Source organism: Hyperolius riggenbachi, chromosome 3 (genome assembly GCF_040937935.1).
Source record: "Hyperolius riggenbachi isolate aHypRig1 chromosome 3, aHypRig1.pri, whole genome shotgun sequence".
In the NCBI taxonomy this organism is placed as follows: domain Eukaryota; kingdom Metazoa; phylum Chordata; class Amphibia; order Anura; family Hyperoliidae; genus Hyperolius; species Hyperolius riggenbachi.
The window spans coordinates 331,119,684-331,134,623 of NC_090648.1; the positions used below are offsets into that span (position 1 = coordinate 331,119,684).

Consider the following 14,940-nt stretch of genomic DNA (forward strand, 5'->3'; position numbering starts at 1 on the left):
ACAGCTTCTGTAACAAAAACGCCTGCAAAACCGCTCTGAACAGGCGTTTTTCAGAGCGGTTTGCGTTTTTCCTATACTTTACATTGGAGGCAGAAACGCCTCCGCAATCCAAAAAATGCCTCACCCCGGGAGTATGCGTCTCAGCGAAACGCCTCCCGGTCTGGTGTGACCCACCCTATTGAGATACATTGACCAAGCGTATCCGCATGTTATGTTATGGTGCCCATGTGGGTACCAATATATTGGTAGAACCACCAGGCAGATGAAGGAAAGAATAGGGGAACACACTCGGAATGTGCAAAAAGGGAAGCACAATCACAGTGTGCCTGTGCATTATGCCCAGGCACATGCAAGTGATCCCAAACTAATGTCATTCTGTGCACTAAAAAAAAAAAAAAAAAATGTGGAGGGGAACTGATATGACCAGAAAGATATCACAGGAAGAAACCAAACTAATTTATGAAATGGGAACACTTAGACCGGGAGGATTAAATATTGATATCGATCTGGTGTGCTTCTTGGGTGAATGAGGACAATTTGAAGCTAATACTGTCATTTTAATATTATTATTGAATATGTGGGATTTTATATGTACTCTTCTTTGACGTTTTTGTATGTACAGATGTGAAACGGGCTCTCACCAGGATGCTGTGGGTCTAAAAAAGGTGCATACTCGCTATGGCCGAGCCAATGTTAATTGTAAGTGTGAGGAGGGTAAGGAATGAAGTAGGTTAACGCGGAGAGAGTTATGTAGTACTGTTGCTTTAATGGTGCGGCCATGGAGACTGACATGCACGCGTAGGCTTCAAAGCGGCGGCACGGCGGTGCGAGCTTGAGCTGTCTGATTGGCTTTAATGGGGCGTCAGGGAACGACAAGTAGGCGTAACCTCAGAGTGGCTGCTCAATATGCATGAGACTGGAGCCCTCTGAATGGTTACAGAGGAGCGGAAGCCGCAGACGTCACGGGGTAGGCGGATGCGGAGAGGAGGGGTTGAGCATGTCTTATGCACTCACAGCCACTCCGGGTGCCAGCTCCTGATGAGTCAATTGACGAAACCGGTAGGGCGGTCCCCGAAGTGGCGGCAGAGTGCAAGGACCTGAGCGTTCGGTGAGGAGTGGACGGCTGTGCGCGCGGCAGCTGATACCAGCCTCGGCAACCAGGACAGCCCTCGGTGGCCCACACAAACGGGGGAGAGCCCGTCAAAAAACTCATGTGCTGAAAAACTACTTTTAACGTGTAAGTGCAATATTTTTTAGCATTAAACCTTTTAAAACAGTATTACGCTATGTTGTGCCTCTTTTTGGAGGTCTGTATCTAAGTTTATATGAAGAGGAAAACGTAAAGTTGGAGAACTGGAGATCCATTAACCCTGTGCTGGAAGTCCCAATATCCATAAAAGGCAACTCAGGTCGATTGGTCGGGGGTGACCAGGGAATAACCCCAAGGCGCGAATAGACCATATTGTTGGTCCTATAAGAGGGTGAGTCGTATTCCAGTTGGGTGTGGTGGTGGTGACAGAACCCGAATAAGGACTGTTTAGCAAGAAAAAAGCACTTAGGAAATAGGACTGTGCTGCGCTAGGGGTCACTGATAAACTGTCATATATTTTAAAATCTCAGCGCACTGCCTGATAAGAGGACTCAATTGTTTTGTGTACAGTGTGCGCGGTGTTACCTGCAATAAGCGTATCCGCAGCCGCAAGCGGCTGCAGAAACGCTCAAAAAGCCGCTCGGTGTACCCCAGCCCTGAGAAAGATCAGTTTTGAGCTTGGGACTGGTTGCTGGCAGTCAGCGGGCTATATATATATTTTTTTTTTTGCCTGATCTGACCATTTTCTTAATCCGAAGTGAAAAGTGAACAGTATATACAGAGCTTGATTATAATATTAGATGCAGATCATTAGCACAGAAGTCAGGCAACTGGCATTGTTTATTAGAATGAAGGCAGCTTCCGCATTCCTCTCACTTTAGATTCCCTTTAACCCTGTACCACCACCATCATAAAAAAGTCAAAATGAGGCTGGCAGAATAAAACAATAAATGGATGAAGATCTAGGACCATGGCTAAAAGTATCGGAGGCAGAGGATTAGCAGGGCAGCCAGGCAACATGCATTGTTTAAAAGCAAACAAATATGGCAGTCTCCACATAACTTCAGGTGTCCTTCACTGACGGATATTAACACTACTATGGGTATCATTCATAAACAGGCTGTCGGTAGTGCGGGAAAACACCGTTCTTCTCCGCAACCGGTAATTAAGACTTCTGGGTGGCCATTCATAAAGAAGTCTGCCTGTTGCGGAAGAAGTGCGGAGGTTTTCTGGAGGAAGCTGGCGGCAGCGTGGCGGAAGACATGCGGAAACATAAAAGCTGCCCGATTCCCTCCCTGCGCTGCTCTGTCTGATGCTGCTTGGGAGGTCCCTCCCATTCATTTATATGTATGCCGCCCGCCTATCGCTACTGTCGAGCAAGCGGTATTTTCCTTCCGGATACCGCTTGCTCTAATCTTTATGAATGGATGTGTTTGTTACTTTTTCTAGATTAATCTAGAAAAACTCCGCACAAGGCGGAAATGTATCGCTCTGTCACCTTTTCATGCGGAAAGAGCCTTTAAGAATGGGGCTTATGCTGAGTGGTCGGGAAAGTCACCGGTGTTAAGCATTTCCGCATGCGGAAATGCTTTATGAATGATACCCAATGACTGACACATTCTGAGTCTTCAAATGTACCCCCTCCTCCTTGTGATAGTAACAGTGTATTCCAACCTTCAGATCAATCTGCACCCATTTATGAGTCTCTGTAGAATAGCCATAATTTTTTGAAAGTAATTTAATGGAAATCTATTTGCATGAACAATATAACACAAATGACTTGTCTTTTTCACCCTTCCTTTTCCAATCATGAGGCTGAGTCATTGATTACACATCACAATCAACATTTCCTGCAGCATAAAATTATACCAAACAAGAATCTGTTTCACAGATTAGGATACATCTTTTTGCATTGCTTCTGTCTATGAAATCAGTTAATTTGCTATGCAGCATCTAGGTGATGCTTGTGCAGCTGTATCAAGAGGAAGGATGCTGGGGCTTTAAGAGACACCTCCCCTACTCTGCTGTAACAATGGTTTCTACCGAGCTCTGCTACCCATTGCAAAATTTGTAATGTGCCATTTTTGCCATGGATGCCTTTCCACTTGGGTGCTGACAGGGGAGGCAGACATGCAGAGGTGCCAAGCTGATTCTGGCTCCAGACGCTTGCCTGGAGGCTGCACTGACTTTAGCATATTGTGAAGAAGATTTGTGCTGGGATTGATGGGGATATGGTCCAGGAGGAGTGCTCTGTGTGAAGCCAGAGGAGACTGCAGACTGATTCCATTGATCTCTTGAAGAAGCAAGCAGACATATAAAATATTAGGTACTGACACATCTTATGCATGGATTGCTCATGATTTGGGGGGAAATAAACAACCAGCTTAGCCTTGCATGCCAATACCTCCCTAGCAAGTGTATCACTTGCTGCTGCAAAAACGTATTATTAAACGTGTTCCTGTCTATGGTGTTGTGTCATAATATGCAGACCTTGAGTAGTTGCATGCCTGTTTGTGTGTTTTTCATTACTTCTGCTTGCTATTTTCTGTGCTCCTTAAAAGGGCTGCTGGCTGGAAGGAGTTAAATAGGAGGAGGGATGTGCATGATGTAATGCAATTGAGACAATGGCAAAGGATTTTCCTGTAAGAATTAAAGCGTGCAGGTCTTACTATTCCAGCGCTGATAAATGATTTCAGGCTTGTGGGAAGAGGATGCTTTTTTTCCTAGGGATGCGGCTAAGATAAATTGATGGCTGCATGATCCCTGGAGGCATCTCTCTGACAGGCAAGAGGGATCTCGGCATCCATTCTGAGGATGGGGAGGGGGGGGGGAATCTGTAGCCTTAAGTGCTTGTATAATAAATAAGCTTCATTCATGAATAGAGAAATAAGCCGTGACATTGAAGCGTCTCAGCTCTCCTCCACCTGAGATGCATCAATAACGGAGGAGGATGCTGAGCCCTCATTAGGGGAGATGCAGAGCACCTGTGCTAGGCTCACCACCATGCAATCAGGTGCTGCTGGGGGATTACAGGCGAGGAGGAGACCCAGCAGAGCTGCATGGACTCTCTGGGGAGACTTATCAGGGGGTTCTGTGATAACAGATACTGGAGGAAGAAGAAGGTACATTGGAAAGTGTGATTCAGCGAGGGAGTGGCAGCCAGGGATGTCTCTTGTTAGGTGTAAATTCGGCTGCACCTTGTGACTGACGAGAATAGGAGTGCTAATTTGCAGGAGGAGGGATGACGATCATGTGACTTCAGTAAAATGCCACTGCACATGGTGTAGGAACTGAATGAAGCTTGGTGTAGGGCATTACACCCCATTGCTGGACAACGATCATTTTCTGTATTATAAGATATACCAGATGAAAGTATTTAACAGTTCTAATAGTTATAGCTAAATCTGAGATTGGTATCACAACTTTTTAGTCAAATGGTTGAGTAGTATGCTGATTTTATTAAAGGACACCTGATCTGAGAGGTATATAAAGGGTGCCATATTAATTTCGTTTTAAAGGACAACAGTAATGAGCGATATGGAGGCTGCCATATTGGTTTCCTTTTAAACAGTATCAGTTGCCTGGCAGCTGTGGCTAAAAGTATTAGAGGCAAAGGATCAGTAGGATAGCTGGTATTTCTTGAAGGCAACCTGAAGTATGGCTCTGTGCTCAAGCTGTTTCCAAACAATCCTCCGGGCCCCCTGGCATGGCCCACTTTGTTTCTTCAGTTACCGCCCACTGTACCTGTGTTGCCCTGGCCGCATGCATCCTCATTCTCAATACCATCACCGGGAGCATTCTGCGTAGGCACAGTAGAGGTTTTCTTGTACTGTGCCTGAGCAGGATGCTCCAGTGTAGGTAGCTAGTATAGTTCTCCCCAGTATAGGTATATGTGCCTCCAGTGTTAGGTAGTTAGTATAGTTCCCCCGCAGTACAGGTGCCTCCAGTGCGCCGGTGGAAGAGTGGGCAGAACCTACTCTCCTTCCTTTTGCCACACGGTGTCTATCTTGTTCCTCCCAGGTGTTGTCACTTTAATAACCGTGCCCCCTGTGATGACATGTGGCGCTCTTACCAACGCGTCAACGCATGGGAGGAAGTAGATTGTAGCCACATGTGGCCGAAGGAAGGTGAGTAGTTTCTGCCCGCTCTCCCCCGTCGATGCAGCCGTTCTCCCCCACGCTGATGAGCCGCTCTTGCCCCACCCCTTAATACTGGTAAACCGGGATTGTGCATGGTATGATTACCATGCACAATCAAACCGCGGTATACCGTCATACCAGTATACCGCGGCAACCCTAGTATCAGTTAAAACCTGTTGCTCCAGGCAATTGCATCACTTTCCGCACACTTTGCACCAGTTCTGATAAATTCACACTGTGTGTGAGGGCTGCTGCACACTACAAAAGCTTCTCTAATTGCTTTGTGATTTTAAAAGCTCTTGCTAATGTTATCCTATGTGAGTGTTCTTACTTATAGCATTGCATTAGCTAGAGCTTTTAACATTTCTAGCATTTAAAAAGCTCTTGTAGTGTGTGCCAGCCCTGAGATAGATTACTAGAAGGGATATTTCTGCGTGCTAGTGCAGTTTAGGGGACCCAGCAGGAAACCTTATTGGGAAATTCTGCTAATTTGATTGGATGGACAGCACCCTCGAACTGCTAGGTTGAAATAAACTACACCCCCACTATTCAGCCAATCGCAATGCTTTGTGCTCTAGAGATTGGAGCATTGTTCCCTATGAGGTTTTTTGCTGGGTCCTCTAAAGTAGACTAGCACATATTTCTGTTTTAGGTTCTGAACCATCCAGGTCATGGTAAATCCATAAAGAAAAAAGGTATCTTTTTGTCCTAGAAAGACCTCTCCTCCATGGGTGGCAGAACTGTTTGTCCGGCAGTTAAGCCTGTTGGCTGCCGGCCACAAGCGCCATTTGGCTGCAATTGCATAAAGCCAAATGTCCGTGTTTGGTAACGCCACACTTGTCACCCGGAGTGAAAAAGTCTCGTGTGTGTGTGTGTGTGTGTGTTAATTGCGTTGTCTCTTGTCCATCTTGTGTGCTGAGTGATACCAAGTACCCAGCCAGTAGAAGGAAGAAGCCCATGGAAAAGAGGCCTTCAGGACTCGTTCACACTAGAGACGTTTTTGGCCCGATTTTTAAAAGTACCTACAAAATGCTTGTGCAATGAATCTCTATAAAAGGTTTATATCAGCGCGGTTCATGCACTGGGCATTCAGCAAAGCGGTGCCTGGGCCATTTTCGGGGCAATTTTGCTATAATGAAAGGTATAGGAAGAGCGCTAAACGCTCACAAAAGCGCTTGTGGGGCATTTGCGCTTTAAAGAATAAATACATTGTATTTATTCGTTTCCGGGTCAAAGAGTTCACTTCCTGACTTGCGTCGGAGTGAATTAAAAAAACGCTCGGGAAAAGCACTTAGAAAAGCACTTTTTACAAAAACAGAACTCCCACCCATGCGCCGTTGGTGGGTCTTGAGGACAGGGTTGGGGAACTCTGCCCTATAGGACACCTGGGACAAACTCCTTTTTGTAAACCATGATTAACCCTCTACACTCACACTGAAGTAGGAACTCTTGTAATGTTAAAAACAACTTGCATGAAATTAGCATTCAGTAGCACTAATGGAGGCTGTTCACTCCCATGCACATTTCATGCAAATTAGTGCAACTGAAAGGAAATTTAATGCAAGTTGTCTTTCTAATTACTAGAGTTCCTGCTTGATGTAAGTGTCTGAGTGTAGAGGGTTAATTGTTGTTTGCATGTAAGTTAACCACTCCCCTCAGCACCTCCTTTCCGATTTAAATTCTGCGCTCTCCATAGGATGAGCACTGCTTCCCTTGCTTGTATGTTTGGGCATGAATCCTCACGCCCACCGGTCCACTATTCATGCCTGTCCCCCTTTGTTCTGGTGTAATATCTTCTCTGTCAGGGCTGGTGTAAAAATCCCGGTCAGGTTGCGCACTACTGCGCAAGCACTGGAACTGCAGCGCATGTCCTTGATCACACTCTTGTAGCTGAGAGCACATTGCGCATGCGCAATAAGTCATTAAGCAGAGCACTCCCGGCCTTGGTGAGCACGATCAAGGATGTGTACCGCTGTGCCAGCGCTTGCACGGTAGCATGAGACCTGGCCGGGACTTATGGTATTTATTGCACTAGAATGGAGGGAGATGGATGTGAACAGGGGGAGCAGAGGACATGAAGACTAATGCCCACACATGCCTGGAGCCTTGATTTTTGTAAAGAGGAGTTTGCCTTGGGTATTCTTTAGTGCCAATGCTCTTAGGGCCAGTTCAGAAGAGCCTGAACCAGCTGCCTGGCATTTCACATGAATGCTATTCTGAAAGCGTGCATTAAAGGCGTACGAGAGGGATCGGCGCAGGAGACTTGGGCGTAGGATACAGCCAGTATATGACTGACCATGCTGCTGCACAAGTTCCCGGCCGTGTTAAATACTATTCTCCCTCCAGACCGCCATGGATGGTGGGGAATGAAATAATTCAACTTCCAACAATTGCTGGAGGCTGAATTATAGTGTTTTAAAAGTAACTCCAGCTCCGTCTTCTGACGGCACCAAAGTTACCCCCTGTGTGCCGCTATAGCTGTAATTCCTACTACGGCCTATGGTGGCGCCGGCTGCACCCAGGTCTCCTGCGCTGGATTCGGTGTGTTCGGTGAGAGGAATATAGAGGCTTGACATATTTATTTCCTTTTACACAATACCAGTTGCTTGGCTGTCCTGCTGGTCTATTTGGCTGCAGTAGAGACTGAACAAAACAGGAACAAGCATGTAGCTAATCTTGTCAGATCTGACAATGTCAGAAACACCCGATCTGCTGCATGCTTGTTCAGGGTCTATGGCTAAAAGTATTAGAGTTAGAGGATCAGCAGGACTCCCATGCAACTAGTTTTGCTTAAAAGGAAAGAAATATGAAGCCTCTATATCCCTCTTGCTCCAGTTGTCCTTTAAGCAGATTTAGTTGTTCTTAAAGAGAATCTGTATTGTTAAAATCGCACAAAAGTAAACATACCAGTGCGTTAGGGGACATCTCCTATTCCCCTCTGTCACAATTTCGCCGCTCCCCGCCGCATTAAAAGTGGTTAAAAACAGTTTTTAAAAGTCTGTTTATAAACAAACAAAATGGCCACCAAAACAGGAAGTAGGTTGATGTACAGTATGTCCACACATAGAAAATACATCCATACACAAGCAGGCTGTATACAGCCTTCCTTTTGAATCTCAAGAGATCATTTGTGTGTTTCTTTCCCCCCTGAGGGGGGAGTTCATAGCAGAACCACAACACTGAAGAACTTGGCAGCCTTCCAGACACAGGCTGACAAGTCTGACAAGGGAAAGATACATTGATTTATTACAGAGACTGTGATAGTACAAAGTGCTGCAGTAAGCCAGAACACATTAGAATAGCTTTTGGAACTTGTAGGATGATAAAAAACAGGATGCAATTTTTGTTACGGAGTCTCTTTAACCCCCGCACAGGGGACACTAAGATACGGTGGTAAGCAACCCTGGAAGCAGCATGTTACCTCAAATGACTGGGAAAATTGGGATCGGAACTAGGCGTTAGCTCAAATGTCAGTAAGTGAAGGTACCTGTGCTGCTAATTTATCTGAATTGTAGAAACCCGTGTGAACAGGCCCTTATAGAAACAAGGGGGAACTCTTGATTATTGAAGAGTACCCATTGCCTGGCTTTCATGCTAATCCTTTGCCTCTATTATTTTAAGGGCTCGTTTACACTGGCGGCATTGCCACTTTGCGGTGCGAACCCCGCACCGCATACACCCGCATGTACTTCTGGTCGAGCTGTGGCTCACTACAATCACTATGGGACCCCCATGCAAACTGCAGCATGATATCCATAAATCTAGACCCACCGCCTCTCAACGTGACCAGAAATGTGCGTCAGTGAAAATGATTCTATTGATTGACCTGCAGTTTGGTTGTGGTGTGGCAATCGCACTGCACCGCGTGCATGGTCTCTATAAAGGATGGACCATGAGACAGATCTCTCACTGATCAGAGAGAGCTATGTTGCCTGCTCATACACTGCAGATTGATTCCCAATAGATTTCAACATGAAATCTATCCAGAATCAGCCTGGTGACCCCGCCTTCGCTGCCTGCCTGGCCACACCCTAAATATATAATATCCCACCCATGCAGTGTACAATCTAAACTGTCCCACTGATGCACCTCCCATCCTTATATGCCATTACCCCCATGTCTGCCATTATAGCAAATGCCGCCATGTGGTGGCATGTTTGGTGTCTTACACGCCCCTGGTGCCACATTGTGATGATGGTGGAGGAGACCAGGAGTTGCTCCAACAGGATAGATGAGAATTCTACTACATGGATGGAACATTTAGGGGTCTGTGATCGGGGGTCCGTCGCCTACATCGGTTGTCATAATCTTGCACACCATTGCCTCTGTCCACCCGATCGACCACATCAGACCGAAATTTTCCAGCACGGTTGATCGATACCTTTAGACGATTTCTGGACGAAATTGATCTGATCATCGAACAGGCATGTTTGTTGCGGCGCCTGTCACAGACACATACACATACGCAGTAGATTATGCTCCTTTAGTGCATGTCCATCCTAAGACAGCCTTTATTTCTGTTGCTATAGTTTTTTTATTTTTTATTTCTTTGTTACCTTCTTATCCACTTAAAAGTAAACTTAAGTGAAGAAGGGGGGGGGGAAGCTGGGCTGTTGCCACCAGTCAGCGGCTACAGCGCATGTGCGGCCTATAGCTGCGTGGTCTCGGGACTGTTCTGCGCATGCGCAGTAGTGAATTACGCATACTATGCATATGCAGAATGCTCCCGGGCACGGTGCGCACTGCCCAGTAGCCAGGGCCGGATTTAGGCCAAGGCCACCTAGGCCATGGCCTAGGGCACCACAGGAGGAAGGGCACTAAAGCAGCAGGCTAAACTGGTGCAACATTTGCAAGCTTGCAAATGCTGCAATGCAGGGAGATCAGGCAAGCACCTGAACACGGTACTCTGCTGACAGCCGCCTGTGCAGCAGTTACCTTGCTCTCTGTGCACTTTTGAATTGTGGCTTGCAGCTATTGACTTGGGCAGCATTGGAGATGGAAAGCAAGAGGAAGCTTCTGCACTGGAGTCGAGCAGAGAAATGAGCGACACTGATGGCTGCTGCAGTGTTAAGGTGAGCTGGCTACCTATAGTGAAAGGTGGGGGGTGGGAAAAGGAGGGATTCATCTTAATTTAGGGAGTCACCTAGCTACCTATACTGGAGGGAAAGGAGGGAGGGGTCATCTGGCTACCTATACTGAAGGAAAAGGGGGAGGAGTCATTTGGCTGCCTATACTGGGGGGTCATCGGGCTACCTATACTAGAGGGAAGGAGGGGAGGGTCATCTCGCTACCTACATTGAAGAGGGGCGGCTGGTGACAGTGGCCTAGGGCAGTAAAGAGTACAAATCCGGCCCTGTCAGTAGCCCAGCTTTGCGGGGTCATCGCTACTGCCTGAAGGGGATCAGGAGGTTGTAGTGGGCAGAGTAGGAGTCCAGGGGCTGGAAGAAGACCCAAGTAAGTTAAAATGCTTTAGATTTCCTTTAAGAATTGAACTCCAGGGAAACACAGATTGCTGGTACAGATTGTATGTATTTTATGGGTGCAAAGGGTTAATTCTAATGACATTTAGAGTGTCCATCGTCTCACAAGACAGCAGTGACTTAGTTCATGGCAGTTTGGTAGGAGAGGAGGGATCCCAGTAGATGAACAAACTGTTCTTTTTGCATTACTGGACTCTGTTCACACTCCTGAAGTTGGAACACTACACACCTGTTGCTCTGGAAATCAGTTAGTCCACAGGGATAATACAGCATGTATGAGATTACATATTGTTTGAATGAAAGACAGGTGGTCCCCTACTTACAGACAGGTTCTGTTCCTGAGAGGTTGTTTATAAGTTGTTGTTGAGGCTGGATTCACAGTGGTCAGTTGCAAAACGCATGCGTTACAATGTCTGAAATGTAATGGAGACTGGACAAAGACTTTACAATCAGATACAATGCAGTGCTGTGAACAGACCCATAGAACTGCATGGGCACTGGGCAGTGAGTTGACATGCAGAATTATTCTGCAATGTAACTAGGGATGCTCATTCGGATTTTGCAGAATTGAAATTTCCGAGTTACGGTCGGAACTCTGAAAACTGAACTCAGAAATCAGATTTGTGCGGAAATACTGCATTACTGCAATTTGGTAATTTTAGCCCAATCACAGAACTCGGAAACACTGGACCAATCGGAGAATGCAGAGTCAATTTGTAAGTATTTGGCCAATCGGAGAATGGCAAAAATGACCCAAAAAAACCAATACTTGGAAATCCGTGAAATCTGTAATCGCCAATGGCAGAGATCGGAAATTTACATTTCCATCGTCCCTAAATGCAACTGAGCACTGTGAACTAGTCCTTAGTGTTTTCATTTGCGTTCACCTTTACACAATATTATAAAGTATCACCTAGATCATGGGGACACTCTGGTTAGAGGACTGTCCCATGTGGTGGGACCTGTGGCTTACAGTTATTGATAAACACACAAGAGACCTGCTGGATACTCCTATAAGAGAATCCAAGTTTTTAGAGGCAGTTAAATCCCTTAATCCTGGCAAAAGCCCAGGCTTTGGTCAGTTAACAGCTGAATATTATTATCTATACGCAGACCATTTAGCCTTGGACTTCTGTGATTTTAATGAATAATAACTGTAATATAGATACCTTTTTCGAAATGAACTAATAAAGCTGTGATATCTTTGATGCTTAAGAAGGGGCGTTAAAATGATTGTGAACTACAATGGAGACTTGACTTTAATGCAAAGCCTGCATGCAGCAAGTTAGCATAAGGGCTCGTTTCCACTATCATGAATCCGCATGCGTCCAACACATGCGGATTTGCACATGTAATGCAAGTGGATGGGCCTGTTTCCACTATAGCGTTGTTGAGGTGCGTTTTTTTTCAGTGGGGAAAAAACGCACAAAAGAGCCGCAGAATTCACCTGCGAGTGGAATGCATGCGAATCGCAGGCAATATATTTAATAGGGAAATCGCATGCGTTTTTCTTACGCGTTTTACGCGTGTGATTTCGCATAGGAACCAATGTAAATTAACACAGGCAGTGACATGGTTAAAAACGCATATAGCCTAACCTATGCGAAATCGCATGCGTAATCGCAGAAAATAACGCGGAAAAACCCACACCTGCATGCGATTTCATCAACGGTGGAATCCAGGTGATTCCGCACCGCAATAGTGGAAACGAGCCCTAACCTGATCAGTTAGAATGCAGTACTGTGAACAGGCCCATAGGATTGTAAGGGCAGTGACTTGACAGTTGACACACACATAATTATCCTGCAACACCGCTGAGCACTGTGAACAGGGCCTGAACCTTATAATAGGCTTAAAGATAAGGTTCAGGCACACTAAAAAAATAAAAATCGAAATCCACTTACCAGGGGCTTCCTCCAGCCCGTGGCAGGCAGGAGGTGCCCTTGGCGCCGCTCCGCAGGCTCCCGGTGGTCTCCGGTACCCAACCTGGCCAGGCCGGCGGCCAGGTCGGGCTTCTTCTGCGCTCCATTATGCATGTCACGCCGGCGCGCTGACGTCATCGGACGTCCTCCGGGTTGCACTGCGCAGGCTCAGAACTACTGATAATTCCCATTCACCGATCTAAGCCCCCCAGAGAAATACAGACGCTTTCTAAGCCGAGAGCGCGGTATTTCTGCTCGGAAAAATTGTTTGCAGCCTCCTAATAGTTCCTGGCAGCGTGATCGTATTACTTTGGATTCTATGTTGGGATACCTGCAAATTGTTTTTTGCAAAGTATGGCAAATAAGCGAAAATATCTATACTGCCATACGTTTGCCCATATATGTCAGACCTAATAGTCACAAAGCAATATTATTGGCACTTGACGCCGAACAGGCATTTGGCAGGTTTTTTTTTATTCTGTTTATAACAAATTTTTTTGTTTGGGAGAGAACTTTGCTAGCAGACTCATGAAACTGTATGCTAATCAATCTACTTGTATTAAACCTGAGCGGTCTGGACGAGCTGAGCTCGTCCAACACCGCCGGAGGTCGCCGCTCAGGCCCTGCTGGGCCGATTTTAATCAAATAAAAAGCAGCACACGCAGCCGGCACTTTGCCAGCCGCGTGTGCTGCCTGATCGCCGCCGCTCTGCGGCGATTCGCCGCGAGCAGCGGCGAAAGAGGGCCCCCCTAGCCGCCTGAGCCCTGCGCAGCCGGAACAAAAAGTTCCGGCCAGCGCTAAGGGCTGGATCGGAGGCGGCTGACGTTAGGACGTCGGCTGACGTCGATGACGTCACTCCGCTCGTCGCTATGGCGACGATATAAGCAAAACAAGGAAGGCCGCTTATTGCGGCCTTCCTTGTTTATTCTGGGCGCCGGAGGCGATCGGAAGATCGCCTCCGGAGCGCCCTCTAGTGGGCTTTCATGCAGCCAACTTTCAGTTGGCTGCATGAAATAGTTTTTTTTTTATTTAAAAAAAACCCTCCCGCAGCCACCCTGGCGATTTAATCAGAACGCCAGGGTGGTTAAGATTAACAGGACCAATTTTTTCAGAATTTAATATCTCCGATGTTTTGGGACAAGGGTGTTTCCTCTTTCTCACCTCCTGTACAACCTGGCACTGGAACCCCTGATTCGGACCATGCAGGCAGTGGCGTAGCTAAGGAGCTATGGGCCCTGGTGCAAGTTTTACATGGGGCCCCCCAAGCACTCTATACATAACAATTGATACAGCGCACCAAAATTTGCCAAGGATTTCCACAGTGCCAGAGGTGCGAGTAGGAAATGGGAAACAGTTTGTTAATGATCACTACCATATAAAGCATCTATAGAAGTGATTATTAAAGAGAACCCAAGGAGGGTTCTAAGAATCCTATTGGCACACAGAGGCTAAGTCTGCATATAATGCCCAGCCTCTGTTGCTATACTGACTCCCCCCAGCCCCCCCCCCCCCCGGCGCTCTGCTGTCCCCCATAAATTAAATGCCGTGCTAGCAACATCGCTAGCCGACTTTTTACATCTCCACTGTCACTCTCGCCGCTCCCCGCCTCCTCTATGTTGCCACTCCCCGCCTGCGTCTTTTCCCTCCCCGCTGATTGGAGGGAAGGGACGCAGGCGGGGAGTGGCGATATGAAGTTGGCGGGGGAGTGGCGAGAGTTACAGTGGAGATGTAAACCGCCTGCTATCGACACACTGTGTGTCGCTAGCACAGCATTTGATTTATGGGGGACAGCAGAGCACAGGGGGGCCTGGGGCAAAACAGTATAGCAACAGAGGCTGGGCATTTTATGCAGACCCAGCCTCTGTGTGCTAATAGGATTCTTAGAACCCACCTTGGGTTCTCTTTAACAGCATGGGGCCAATAGAGAGCTAATATTGTACTTGAGGGAGGGCCCCTCGGGGCCCCTCTGACTCACGGGCCCCGATGTGGTTGCTACCTCTGCAACCCCTATTGCTACGCTACTGCATACAGGATAATGAGTCCATTACTAAACTGAAAAAAGGCTCGAAAGGCTTCAAAATCTGTTAGGGGTAAAAACTAGTAAAATCTCTCCCAACTATTTCTTGTTAATTATGCACCATGTTGTGACTTGGAGAGAGGTTGGGAGGTATAGGAATAATGACAACTATTGGGCTGGAATGGAATTGCAGGAATTGCACATATTGAAAGATGAGGCAGCACTGTCCAGGAACCCAGAAGTATTAGAAACTCTTGCTAGATCTTACACACACCCCTTGCTAAAACCAAGC

The 14,940-nt window shown here is 46.8% G+C and overlaps 1 protein-coding gene across 6 annotated transcripts in view; it reads left to right on the plus strand.

Moving 5' to 3' along the window:
* The first annotated feature begins 3,187 nt into the window (after positions 1-3,187).
* The window catches only part of PPFIA2 (PTPRF interacting protein alpha 2), a 409,727-nt gene continuing 397,974 nt past the window's right edge, over positions 3,188-14,940 (plus strand). For all 6 annotated transcript variants that reach the window (XM_068276855.1, XM_068276859.1, XM_068276856.1 and 3 more), the window contains exon 1: positions 3,188-3,416. The gene's annotated coding sequence lies outside the window, so the exon portion shown is untranslated. The remainder of the gene's footprint in view (positions 3,417-14,940) is intronic.